Source organism: Camelus bactrianus, chromosome 16 (genome assembly GCF_048773025.1).
Source record: "Camelus bactrianus isolate YW-2024 breed Bactrian camel chromosome 16, ASM4877302v1, whole genome shotgun sequence".
In the NCBI taxonomy this organism is placed as follows: Eukaryota; Metazoa; Chordata; class Mammalia; order Artiodactyla; family Camelidae; genus Camelus; species Camelus bactrianus.
In genome coordinates, this window is record NC_133554.1 from 13651082 (window position 1) to 13664109 (window position 13028).

Sequence of the window (13028 nt, forward strand, 5' to 3'; positions counted from 1 at the left end):
GGGAGGCGGGGCAGGGTATAGCTCAGTGGTAGAGTGTGTGCTTAGAATGCACGAGGTCCTGGGTTTAATCCCCAGTTCCTCTATTAAAAAAGTAATAATAAATAAATAAATGAACCTAATGACCTCCTCCCCCCAAAGACAAAACAAACAAAACAACCTAAATAAATAAATTCTTCTATCATCCTATTCAGACTCACAATTTTTTTCTCATCCTCCTGAGTTCATTAGTGCTCACAAGAACCTTCTTAGTTTTCTCCTCTGTCAATTGTCCATAGAACTGTCTCTTCCTGTTGCTTCTGCAAGCAAGAATGGCCCTTTTCTGCTCCCCTCACTCCCCCATTACCTCATTTTAGAAGTCTGTTCTGATTATGATTCCTTCTTTTGTGTCTCTTCAGATATTCTGACTAACCTATTGTTACCATAGTGTTATGATGTAGGAGAGTGTTAATCTGACCTCTCAATGTAGTCATTATGGTTCAAGGAAAGCAGAATGTTAGTAGCTAAATATCCCATGGGGTAGTCGGCCACCAGTTCCACTAGACTTTAAGAATATCATTCCTGCCTTTCTCACTGGTTCAGATCTAGGCAAAATGACCTTCTCTCTCTGTTTTCTTGTTATGTTACAGTATTTATTACGACTATCATAGGGAAAGAGATGATTCAGTGTGCTTGAAAGCTCTAACCTCACCAACCCCCCATCATTATGTGACAGCTCCTATTTACTCAACTTGGAATTCATAAGAGAAAGTAGCTTGGTACTTTTAAACAGACTGCATCTTCTTTATCGTTCGCTTTTACAGTAATCCCTAAAGCTCAGAGGCCCAGAGAAAGGTCCCTGAAATGTATACTCTCTACCTTTATATGCCTTTAGAATTCTTGCATTGGCTTACTGTTTCCTCATTTTTTGCTAAACTTCCCTATTTAACTCCATTATCAACTTTAATATCAGAACTCAACAGCATTTATAAGATTCTTTAGTAACATGGTGAGGTCTGCACGTCTGTCTTCCCATTTGTGGGTAGAATCTGCTACTATTTTCCAAAGGAAATAAAAACCAACCAACGAACAACAGCAAAAATTTCAGAACAATCCAGGTTCTGAAACTAACCAGTCTGAAGGTCTCATCGTTGGTATCCCTTCACTGGTGATGAAGGAATTATGAGAAAGGAGAATAAACAGACAACAATCCATTCTTTTAGAAAAGCGGAGCAAGGGCTGAGTAAGTAAGCGTGGAGTTCATCCCCTAGGGCCGCCGGGTTCTCTGGGAGGACCTTTCCTGTAAATATCTGTCACACTGCCTTCCTTCCGTTTTGTTTCGTTGTCCTTTGTTTTATTTTGAGCCAGCCATGTTCTTTGCTGGATGAGCATTATAAAAAAGGAGGGAAAGAAGGGAGGGAGGGGTCAGAGGAAGGAAAGAAGGAGGGAAGGAAGGAAAGGAAGGAAGAAAAGAGGAAAGCAGAGGAAACCCATGAAATAAAGCAGAGGTTGTGAACTGAGAGTTGGAGCAAATGCAATATTTGGAGATAGAACTATTTATAAAAGTTTGGGCGCTGACTCAGCCATGACACATTCACCTTTTTGGGAAAACTGAGGGAGATTTTTTGGCAAAACTCCATGATTTTGTTTGCATAGTTCTGGGGCAGAACTGCCACCGCAGACTTACACGTTCTTGAGCACTAAAACATGACTTCAGTTAATCACCAGAGTATTTATTATTTAATGTGTTTAATGTAGAAAGGAATAAAATCTATTGTAAATGAAGTTACTTGGCTCTAAATATGATTTTATTTTAAAAATATACTCTTGAAGTGTTCTTTTGATTGAATGCAACTGTTTTGTTTTGTGTTTTTAAATTTTGGCTTGCAAAAGGCAAATCATTTCAGAAATGTGTTCCTGTCTGCACTTTTCCTTGAAATCGTCTTTTGAATATGGAAAAGTGACCAATGAACAATACAGAGAATTTCTAATGAGGCATTGCAGGCCCCATGGAAGGTTTGTGCATGGTTCCCTCGTGTAAGATGACCTCAAAAAACATTTTTCTATACAGCAAAAAAAAAAAAAAAAAAAAAAAAATTGTGAGACGCTTACATATTTCGATGAAAGTGTTACTCCATCTTACAGCACAGATGAAAGAAACTTTAACAGGGAGTAAAAAAAATTAATGAACATAGTTTGATATGAATTTTTGTGAATGTTATCAGAGACAAGTTATGGGGGGAGCCAAGTGAGTTGATATCTTTATAGGAAAACTTGAATTGGAGCAATAAATATGTCTGGAGGCTTTGGTGACATCATAAAGTATTTGTGCCTGAGTCTTTGTGATTTATTACTTTATCAACAGAAGTAAGCATTTGTGTTCAGAAATGGATAATTCACACTTAAATCTTATTTTCCCTCTATTTAATCAAGCTTAAGTTACAGGTTAAAAGCGGTGGCAAACACAAAACAAAACAAAGCAAAAAAAAAAAGAAAAAGACTCCAGAAAAAGCGTAATATTTAGCTTGAATCTTCATTTAAATTTGCCTCCCAGTGCTGGGGTTTGACATCTGTCCCGGGGCAAACACTTCTGGTATTTGTCAATAAGCAAAAGAAAAAGACTGGCTTTCAGAGAACAGGCATTTGATGAGAACAGGCATTTGATGAACTGGCGACAGTCGTGCGAGCGAGAATGTTCAAATGACTTCAGCTCTTTCTAGCTTCATTATATCGGGCTGGCGGATCATATATGGAAATCTGGAAATCAGCAAATGAAAACCATATTGATCAGCACTGAGAACAAATGTAAAAAAGGTGGTCTCGAAGAGGAGCGGAGGCGAAGAATGCTTCCCTGGTCAACCTGATAGGCCCTTGTTAAGGCCTTTTAATCATTTATTAATGTAACCCCCCCCCCCTTCTTCCCTTTCCACTCAGATTACCTCAGCCACAGAGCATCCTGCTCCATTTATCTTTTAATGTTTCCTTTATTTAATTTATTTTTAAGCTCCAAGTTATACTCTTATTTCAGAATTGAGTTTTACTTTTCATGGGATTGTTTTAAGTGACTGAAATGACTTTTCCCAACAAGCTCACCAGGCATTCAAAGGAAGAAAAGCATTTGCTGAGATTCACCTATCAGCAAATAATTTACTTGGTATGCACCGCAACCAAAAGCAGGGAGACAGAGAGAGACAGGCAGACACATAAAAAAAAGAGAGAGAGAGATGACAGAGCAAAATCTGAGTTGTTCCTAAACCTAATCCTCTGGGTTAACGGGAGGGTCAGTGTTTCCATTTTAAAGTTTTCTGTCATCCCCCACCCCCCCAAGTTTGGAATTTATCTTGGGACAATTCTTTCAGGTCTGAAATGGAAATCCCCGTCCGCTTTCCTTTCCTCCCTCATTCTGTGACTAACAGAGGAAGCTGGAGTGGTCTCTCATCTTGTTGCCGTGGGAGGAACATGGGAGTAATGCCGGGTCTCCCTGAACGAAAGAGAACAGGGAGTCTGGGCTCGGCCTCCGGGCTCCTCACCTGACATGCATCTTGGGTCTGTGGGTTGCTGCTTTCCTTAATCACATTCAAACCTGGGTCTGAGCCGGCTTGTTTCTCTCCCCGCCTCTTCCCGCCCCCCCTCTCTCATCCCCTCCCACCCCAGCCTCCCATGACATCTTTATGTGTAGGTTCCTTCCTCATTTGGTCAAAACTTTCAAAGGTATTTTTCATGCGGGGCTGTGTCCTTCTGTAGTTGATGAGTTACCTGTGGATGTGATCCTTTGGGACACTGATGGGCGTGGGACAGTAATTGTCTCTACCCAACTTGGGAGCATAAATCACTCCTTAAAACAATCAACGTACACAAAAGAAACCAGAGTTAGAGATTGAAGTTCATACCCTGAAACTGGTGTGTACAAACCAACTATACATGATGGAGTCTTTCAGGAGATAAATAAAAGCAAATTGATGAAACTGATTATTTTTCTATTTTTTTCCCCCTTTGAAGGCATCTTTGAAACCAAAACTCCCAAAACTCATCAACGTGAAACAGGGTATCACTTTGCTGTAAATTTAACATCAAATTCTGAAATAGATACTCATTTAAAAATGTGGTTAAGCTCTGGGTGCTGGGGGCAATCAGATCACTGAACTTTCTTTTTGTTCCGGACTCCTCGTCTGTGGCCGTTTGGGCATGATTATTTTTATCTTAGCTTCCCTATGTTTGCTTTCCTTTCCCATGCATTTTGAGGGGCTATCTCTGATCGATTTGGATATCAAAAGATGCACAGCGTGGAGGTCTAATCCATCTAAATAGAATCAGGAATTTATTTTATTTTGGTTCTCCCCAGGGACTCCAAAGATATATTCAATAATGGATTTGAAAAAAAAGAAAACTCCATGTATAAAATCTGTTTTATTTTTCCTTCTCGCACACTCATTGATTTCTAAGTGCTTTTCCTCATAGACTCACATTACTGTCCCACGTTCCTTTCTGGGCTCTACATCAAACAGTGTAGGAATTACAGCAGGAGTGCTATCTGTGGAAGGCTCACTCTCCTTGTTTGTTGCAGAAGAGCAGAACATTAAACAGTGAGTGAACTATGCAGAAACGCTCTCCCTCTCTGGCTTTTTTACTCTCTGCCTCCCTCCCTTCCTCTTTTTTTTTTTTCCCCCACTCTTCCCACTCCTTCTCTTCCTCTCTTTCTCTCTCTCTCTCCGTTCCCAATGGGAGTGTTGTTTATAGAGCATTATAATTTATAACTGAAGAGAGTGGATTTAATTTCAGTGGAGAGGCTCGCCAGCAGGGCGCCAGCCTGCAATCATACGAATCAGCAAGCTGCAAACTCTATTGAATGGAAAGTATTATCGCTGGCCACAAACGGACACTGTGCCTCCTGAACAACTCCCTTGGTGCAGGAAGACCTTGTCTTCATTCATCTATTTTACATATCTACTTCTGTTTTAATTTTGCCATTTCCTAAAAGTGTTTTCTCTTTAGACTGTAACTTTTCTCTGCCTTATTTCCTGACCTGACATTGGAAACTGCTATTTGTATATTTCTGGCTAGTTTGATATTTCTTCCATCACCATCCTTAGCATGTATGACTTTAGTTTTCCCTTCACTTCTCCTTCCTGCATACAAGTTTTTTTTTTCTTTTTTAATGGGAGCCGTTAAACATGCAAACAAGACTATGATGAACCATTAACATTAATATTGTAAAATGCTAGTCAATTTCAGTCACCTAGAGTTTTATTTAATCGTGGATATTTTGTTTGTTCTCAGATTTTTTTTCTATATTCGTAGCAAGATTTATCTTCTTATCCTTCAAACATCTTAGAGATGCTTTCTTATTCTTTGTTTTTAATTGAAGTATAAGTTGATTTACAACATTGTGTTGTGCTTTCTCATTCTTTATGTGACCCATCCAATCTCTTGTAATGTTAGTATCTGCGCCTTTGTAAAGCCAAGGTTTTTTTTAAGTGTTTCAGTCATTTTTCAGAAAGAGTGCTAGAAATGTGCATGACTTTTTTGTGGCTGGTATTTGTTTTAATCCACCATCGGCTGCTTTCATGTAGTTCAGCTAAATCTCTGAGTCATTTTGAAAAATCACGTTAAACCTACAAGGCTGGTACCTTTTTCGGAAGTATTTTACTGAATTCATGTAGCTATTATAATGTTGGTAACTTAGGTAGTGAATCTTTACACTGAGATTTGACAGTTTGCATGAATCGTGCCTCAAATATCAGGCTGTCTTCATCCAGACTTTTGAATAATTTCAACACTCAGTTCTCAGCAGTGCAATTCAAGTTGCACCATAGCCTGATTCTGATACTTGCTTAAAGGGAGAGAGGAATAGTTCACAAGGCACCAAGGAAGCACCAGTAAAGGGGTTTATTTAGACATGATTAGAAAAGCCAGACTAGTCTGACTTCATTTGTTTAAAATAAAGGTCTTATATATTTAGAAAATACTAATGAATGCAAAAGTTAGCAAATAACCAAAATGCTGAAAGCTCAGAAAATTGCTATGAAGTTCACATGCTTTATTGTCAGAAATGTGCTTATTTCCTTGTATGTGTCTAAGGGGAAATTATGTATCAGCTTGCATATTTTCTTGACACAAGGTAACATCAACAAATCAAAATATATGTAACCATAATTTTTCTCATTTAAAGCTCAAACTTATGAATCCATATGTCTTCATAAATTTTCTCCTTTAAAGTCTGAGAATAGAGTTACAGTCCTCACTGTCTCAGCTAGGAATTTTTTTTTTTTTTGTCTTTGATTACTTAATAAGAATTACACATAGGAACAGAAAATCAATATGTTTACTTCTGCTTATTTTCAAAATTGAGCATTGCTCTGTACTAATATCAGAGGAGGCAGACTGAGTGTCAGCTTAGATTCTGTTTGGTTTAGTTTTAAATTCCTTGTGGTGGCAGTTGTCACCTCTAACAGCAGTGAATTAGCAGCAGAAGCGAAATTTCTTATCCCTCTGTTTTTATTCCAAGAAGTAGTAGAGGAAATGAGGAAGAAAATGGTGAGGTGACTGCAGATGAATGTATTTCTAAATGCTTTTAGTCCTGACTTAAAACCAGGTGGTAAGCCTGACTCATGATATTTGGATTTTTTATTGAATTAAGATTAGCAAAAGGACAGGCAGTTCCCTAATGAACATCTTTCTGCAGGGATCTTGTGCGTTTGTAACATCCTTGAGGAGGTGGGAGGACTCCAGGGAAGGACAAACATTTGGGCAAGGTTGAAACGAAGCAACAATAGTGAAAAGGCCCTTGGCTTCATCCGTTTCTTTTCAGAGGCAGGGAAAGGGAGGACCTTTGGCTTTTCACTTGAGTTGTGTGGGCTTAGTTATTGAGTTTTGTTTGGTATATTTTTACCTAAAAGATGCCCCCCTCTCTACCCACAATGTAATGTAAGGTTCAAGACAAACATGGTTTATTCATGCTTTATTCTGCTGAATTCCTATTTTTAAAAGATTCTACCAGAAGAACTCTTAAAACCCAACCCTAGATCAGACGAGTTCTGTTTGCCTGTATATTGCATGCAAAGGATTAGTTTCTTTAACTTGGTACCCACAGTTAAATGAATTCCTTTGAGAATTTTCTGCAGTTGAATTAGAAGAAGAAAAAAATGTGGTCGTTATCTATGATTCAAATTTTAAAAATATATTGAAAATAGAATCATCTGTAAATACATTTGCCCCAAATTTTTATATGCTTACCAGAGTCAAAACTAGAAATTAAGTGCAGGAAAGCAGAGTTCACTAAAAAGTTGTTTTTTTATGGTCTAAAGCAGAATGGTGGTTTTCTGTTTGCTTTGCTTTGCACAATTATTGCACGTTACAGCAATCTGATCCCTTGATCAGAAAACCTTGATGAAATAGTCTGAATGGATTTTTTTCAGTGTTGCTAGGTGCCCTTGTGGAAGTCCCTGCCCTGGTCATGTAGGGGATATGTTGTATTTACGTAATTGCTATTGGCTTCCTTGATTGTTCATATCCAAAGTTTCCAGGCGTTGCTTTAACAGAACGCGCTCGGGCATCAAGGCCAACAGCTATGTTTCCCATCCCTGTAAACCCTGCTTCTGGACCGTGTGCTTGGCTGACTTAGCAAAGCTTAGAAGTCAGCTGCGTCTGTGTGAGCCAGCTCTGCTTTGACTGGGAGCAATTGAGAACACCATTTGTTTTCTTTTCTAAATATCACCAAAGTTTTATTTTCCATTCAGTGGGTTTTTTGTTTTCGTTTTTGTTTTTGTTTTTGTTTTTTTGCTTTGGGCTAAGGGTTTACTAATTTTTCTAAACATCTATACATACTTCCAAAATATAAAAAAGGTCATGGCCTTATCACAACGCTGCGATCCCTCTAGTTAAAACTGTGACCTTGGTCGGGGGAGGGGGAGAGGCCGGACTGGTGGCTGCTTTCCTCACTTTTTGGAGCTTTGATGTGTCCCTGCAACTGATAGAAATGCAGGGGGCGGGGGCAGTGGGGGGAGCGTTCTGGGAGAGGCAGCTGGCTGGCAGCGACAGATTAAAATATTTCTGACCCACAAAAGTAACCAAATGCCCATATTTCTTCATTTAACATAATTAATACCTTGTATTTCCATTGACTTTGATAAAGTGGCCTTTCTCCTCCCACCCCAGTCCCCCTTCCCTCTGTCAACTTGGGGAAGACTGCAAGAGATCTAGAGTTAAAATATTCTACAGATGATGAAGGACAGCATGTCTTAGAAAAGCTAACATCAAAAGTCTCAATTAGGTTGTTGCCTTGCAGGAAGCTTATAACCACATTAAAATGGAAGTTATTTCATTTTTAGTAGACTGTGTTTGAGCAGCGAGGGTTGCAATCTAGGAGCAATATGAAACACTTTGGTTCGGCTGCCAAGTAAATCCACATTTTGTTATAAATGTGTAATTACAGGAAATATATGAAAAGAAAAGTGTTAAGCATTTCTTATCAAATATTGTTCAAGAGGAATTTGGTGCCTTTAGCTTTGTAGCCTGGGATGGATTTTGGTCATGTTACAAGGTCTACTTGTTGCCTTTAATTTAAAGCAGTTGTTCTTAGAGCGTTATCACAGAGCACAGTGTTTTTTCGGTTCGACAGAGAAAGTAGCACAAAACACGCCGATAGGTTTAAGCAATATTTGATCGATCACGTGGTTCTATCAGTGTCTTATTTTCCTTTGATTTTGCACCTCAGTGTACACATTCCTGAGTGAAAACACGGACGATGTCTTTATTTTAAACAATCTAGTAACGGTGGAGCCAGCCATCTGGAAAGGTGATGTCAGCTGAGGGCAAGGGTGGTTGCTGGTTGAGGGTAGTCATCTGTTCCTTCCCCCGCCACATACACACCAGCCTCCGCAAATCCAGTTTCATGGTGCCTGAGTTGCTGTTTGGTTGGTTGAACTCATTCTCTTCAGCTGATATTTAACTAGTAGTTTGTGCTAGAGAAGTATCAGTACTGCCTTCTCTGGCCTTTCCAAACATGATCGCCAAAGGTGAGCGGCCCTGATCTTCTCCGATGGACAGAATTCAACTCTGTCAGAGGTGGGGGAGAGCACACGTTTAATGCCGTAATGAAATTGGATTCCTTCCTCTAAGAAATCCTAAATTTGTGCCTAATAGCCAGATAAATGTGGCGCTGATTTCCACCTACAGGCTGATTGTAGATTTGGTTCATAGAATATAGAATTTGGTCTCTGGGTAGATGGTATTCCTCCCCCAACTGATATGTAGGTATCCTGGTCCTGCTTTATTTTTCCCTTCCATAAAAACTGAAGACCTCCCATTGGCGATTACCTTGAGTGAGTACACCGACCGTGACCGCCACGTGTCAGGAGCCGCGTTCTTACAGGAATATGCATGGTTCAGGAAGATCCTGACTCCCTGTGAGATGCGAGACAGGTAGAGAATCATTTTGTGAGGCGGGGCTTGCAGTGGAATCGTGCAAGCGCTCCTGATGCCTGGCTTTGGTTTTGTTTTTAATTCCCATCCAAGAGATGTTTCAAATGCATCTGCCTCCACAGAAAGAAATTTTCTCATATTGTACAGCAACAGAGAAAGGACAGATAGGCACCCCATATTTTATCTGGAGATGTCCTGACGGCATTCCTCACTGCCTTTTTCCATGCCACAGCCAGCTGTACAGCAGCAAGACAGATGATCCCAGTAACAAACCTTATTGGTATGGTTCACTGAGTTTTTTGGACTCTGCATTTATTTTAGCGGACTTCTCTGATGGCTTTTTGCAGTTTTCAGCTCTTTGTTGTTGAAAACAAAAATAATAAGTAAGCCAGTTTCGGGATATCTCTCTCTCTCTGTAACTGATTCCACGTCCCGGTGCCCTCCTTGGGGAGGGGCCCCTCCTGACGGAATGTGAGGGAGAAGAGGGTATTATTTCCGTTCTTAGTGTCTTATTATTTGAGGCATTCAAGAGGATCAACATGGTATTTGAATTTTTTCCTGAAAAAAAATTCTATACAGACATATCTTATTCAAGTTGTATACATAGATCTGTAAGTTTGGTCTTACTTTCTGAAAGATCAGGGCAACCTTTTATCCACATTGAACACATTTTGGTTGAACACCTGTTGTGCAATGTAACAGTGAATCCTTAGAATGGCTTTACTACCAGAGTAGATGATCTTGTTCCTCTTACACGAGTGCAGCACACATGATAAACGTTACTGAATAAGACATTTCTGCTGCACTAAAATTTAAGGGATCAATGTGTCTCAATCTCAACTCTCGGGAGACGGGGTAGTTTCTTCTAACAGTTGACCCCCAGGTATTTTAGGTTTGAAGGAGTAACTGCAGTACATCGTTCCAATGCGGAGTTGCTCAGATTTTTTTTTACTTAGTTTTCATTCCAGAGTCCTTTCTGGAATGTGGGTTAAGAAGTGGTAATATTCCATTTATCCAGGAGTCAAAGAAACAAACACAACTCAAATAAACCAAAGACTTAACTGAAGTGACCATATTGTTGGCCACTAAAATCAATGATAAAGATGTGACTTCTTTTTTCTTGAGACACTGATTTTGGAAAATTTATAAAACCTTGAAGACAGAGCAATGAAAGTACCATGGAAGCATGTGATTGTGAAACACTGGCAAGATACTGAATTGTCTTCTAAATCGTCAAAGAATTATTAAATTTGGTTCAATATAGAGTTTGTATTAAGTGTCCACATAATTTTCTAATTCCTCACTGGTTAGTATCTGTGTATGATAGCTGCGATTAATTAATCGCATTAATGAGAGTGTTGTTCTGTGAGCCCCCACGTTGTAATTTCCTGGTTAGACCACCTGCTGATCTGTTAGGAGAAGGCAGAGCCGAGCCGACCCCACCTGGGCATGCAGACTGGAAGGAGGTGATCCCTAGTTGGTCCCCCACCCAGGTGTCGTCAGGGAAGCAGAGCTGAGCTGGCCTCCTGGGACAGTGCCTCCAGTGACAGCTTCTTAACCTTGTCTCTTATAGTTTCTGCAGTTAGCTAATTTGTTCCAAAGGAAGCCTTGTTAGGGCCCAGAGTACTTGGAGACTTTTTTTTCTCAGAGGGAGCCCCAGGATCCAAAGGAATTAGCACAGACCCACCTGAGCTCCCAGATGCTCTCTGGAAAACAGCAGCCTTACTGCCCCGCCTTATTCAGCTTGGCCACGCCTACTTCAAGAGTATCAGGCACTCTGAGGGCATTTGTGGGATTTTTTAAAAAAACATACTCAATTACAAATAACGCTTCACTTAAATTTTCTTGATTCTTGAATGGACTCAGGCAGGAATTATGATCTTATATTTTATAGAGGAGCAAACTGAGGCTTAGAGATGTTAAGTAATTTGAACGTATGGACTGAGTGCTAAAGCTGGGAGTCAAACTGAGGTTCTGTAAATCCAAATTCCACCACCATGTGACACTGCCCACTTCTTTGTGATGGTGCTAAAGTAGGTAATTGCTACCTGGGCTTATTAATGAACAAAGGTAACTATAAGTCTCATGTCAAGTTTTTCCCCATTACCGCTAGTTCAGGAGATGCCCCCCTGCTCAGTTCCTTTTCATTTTTGCAAAACAAAACACCTTTTCCAGGAGCATCTTTTGGCAGGTTGTCAACAAGCAAAAGACTTGAATTCCTTCATGGCGTATTTTTGTCCTGTAAGGAGCTTCTCTAACTGACAGCTTCATCAGTCCTTCCCCCTAGCTTCTTCCAGTTAAAAGGCAACTTGCAGCATGGCCTCCAAATGGTAGGTGACAGCCCTAAGAGCATTTTCGTAAAGCATCAATTCATTTTGTGAAATAGGTTGATCTTTATTGAATACTTACTATATTCTTAGTGGTGTGGGAGATGAGAAAACTTTGTTCCTTTCTCAATTCATGGAGCTTAGGTTGGGAAAGATGAGGCATAAATGCATTTGAATTGCTTAAAAGATGAGAAAATACCACAAGGCTTTCTGTGATCAATTGCAAAACTAACGGTACAGATTGTAAACGCTTTGCATTCAAGGGAAGAAAGAATCATAATCTTAGAATGCGTAATCCTCCCATCTTCAGAGAAGATAGAACGCAGCAAGATTAATATCCAGGCTTAAATTTATATAGCAAGATATTGTCATATCTGGAATTCAAACTCAGATCTTTTCACTACCAGTCTCTTGCCGGAAGTGCACCCTCTCCCTGACCTGTTACCACTTAGATTTTTGAGAGAGAAATGAAATCTCACCATCAGTATTTCTAAGTTTTGGACTTGATGTAGTAGGTCCCTGTCTATCCAGCACCCTGCTGTGCCCTGGGCACGAGGTACCAGGTACCCAAAAAATGGTCCTTGATTCAAGTAGTTTAGAATCTAACACTAAAAATGTATATAGTTAACTGGACTACGAGATAAACGTAAGTCAGTGCCACAGAAGAGCCTTTCATAAGTATAATGCTGTGCGTGCCCAGTGGTGGGGGGAAGAGATTGGGTTTCTGGGAACTCCAGCTTCTTGTAGGGGATGCACTGCAGTGTTTGGGTGCAAAGGGAAGTGCTCTGATTTATTTTCTGTTTTTTAGTGCTTTCACAATTAGTTCCTATTTTCCTCTAGGCTTTCTAACCTCATCTCTGTTCCCCACACCTATTTTTCACCATCTTAGCCACTTCTACACGGGGTTTTGCCTTGCTGCTGAAACCTACTCTTTGATATTTGTAGTAACTGTAGGTTTATTTTCTCTCTTCTCTGGTATCACATGGCACAGCCCGTCTCTTGATTCTGGAAATAATTTGATTTCCACATTGGCTTTTGTCATTCATTGGGAACAACTGAAATTTATGCCCATTGACAAAAATTCCTCACTAGCTTATTTTATTTGCTGGGTCAAGCTTGACTTTCCTTTTTGCTGATCTTTATTTCTTTCTCTCTGTCTTTCTGTCTCTCATTTGTCTAACTCTAGGCTTTTTTCTGTCCTTCCACGGTTTCTCCCATGTAACATCTACACTCTGGAAGGTCATCTCGATGACTTAGACACCCCACCTCTGTATCTCTTTATACCTCTCGTGCGGAGCTGTCTTG

The 13028-nt window shown here is 39.9% G+C and overlaps 1 protein-coding gene and 1 non-coding gene across 22 annotated transcripts in view; both read left to right on the plus strand.

Annotated features, from left to right (window-relative positions):
- BCAS3 (BCAS3 microtubule associated cell migration factor) overlaps nt 1–13028 on the plus strand; it is a 482829-nt gene that overhangs the window by 298103 nt on the left and 171698 nt on the right. The window lies entirely within an intron of this gene.
- Nucleotides 8–83, plus strand: TRNAS-AGA (transfer RNA serine (anticodon AGA)). The gene has a single exon. It is a non-coding gene; the product is annotated as a tRNA-Ser (tRNA).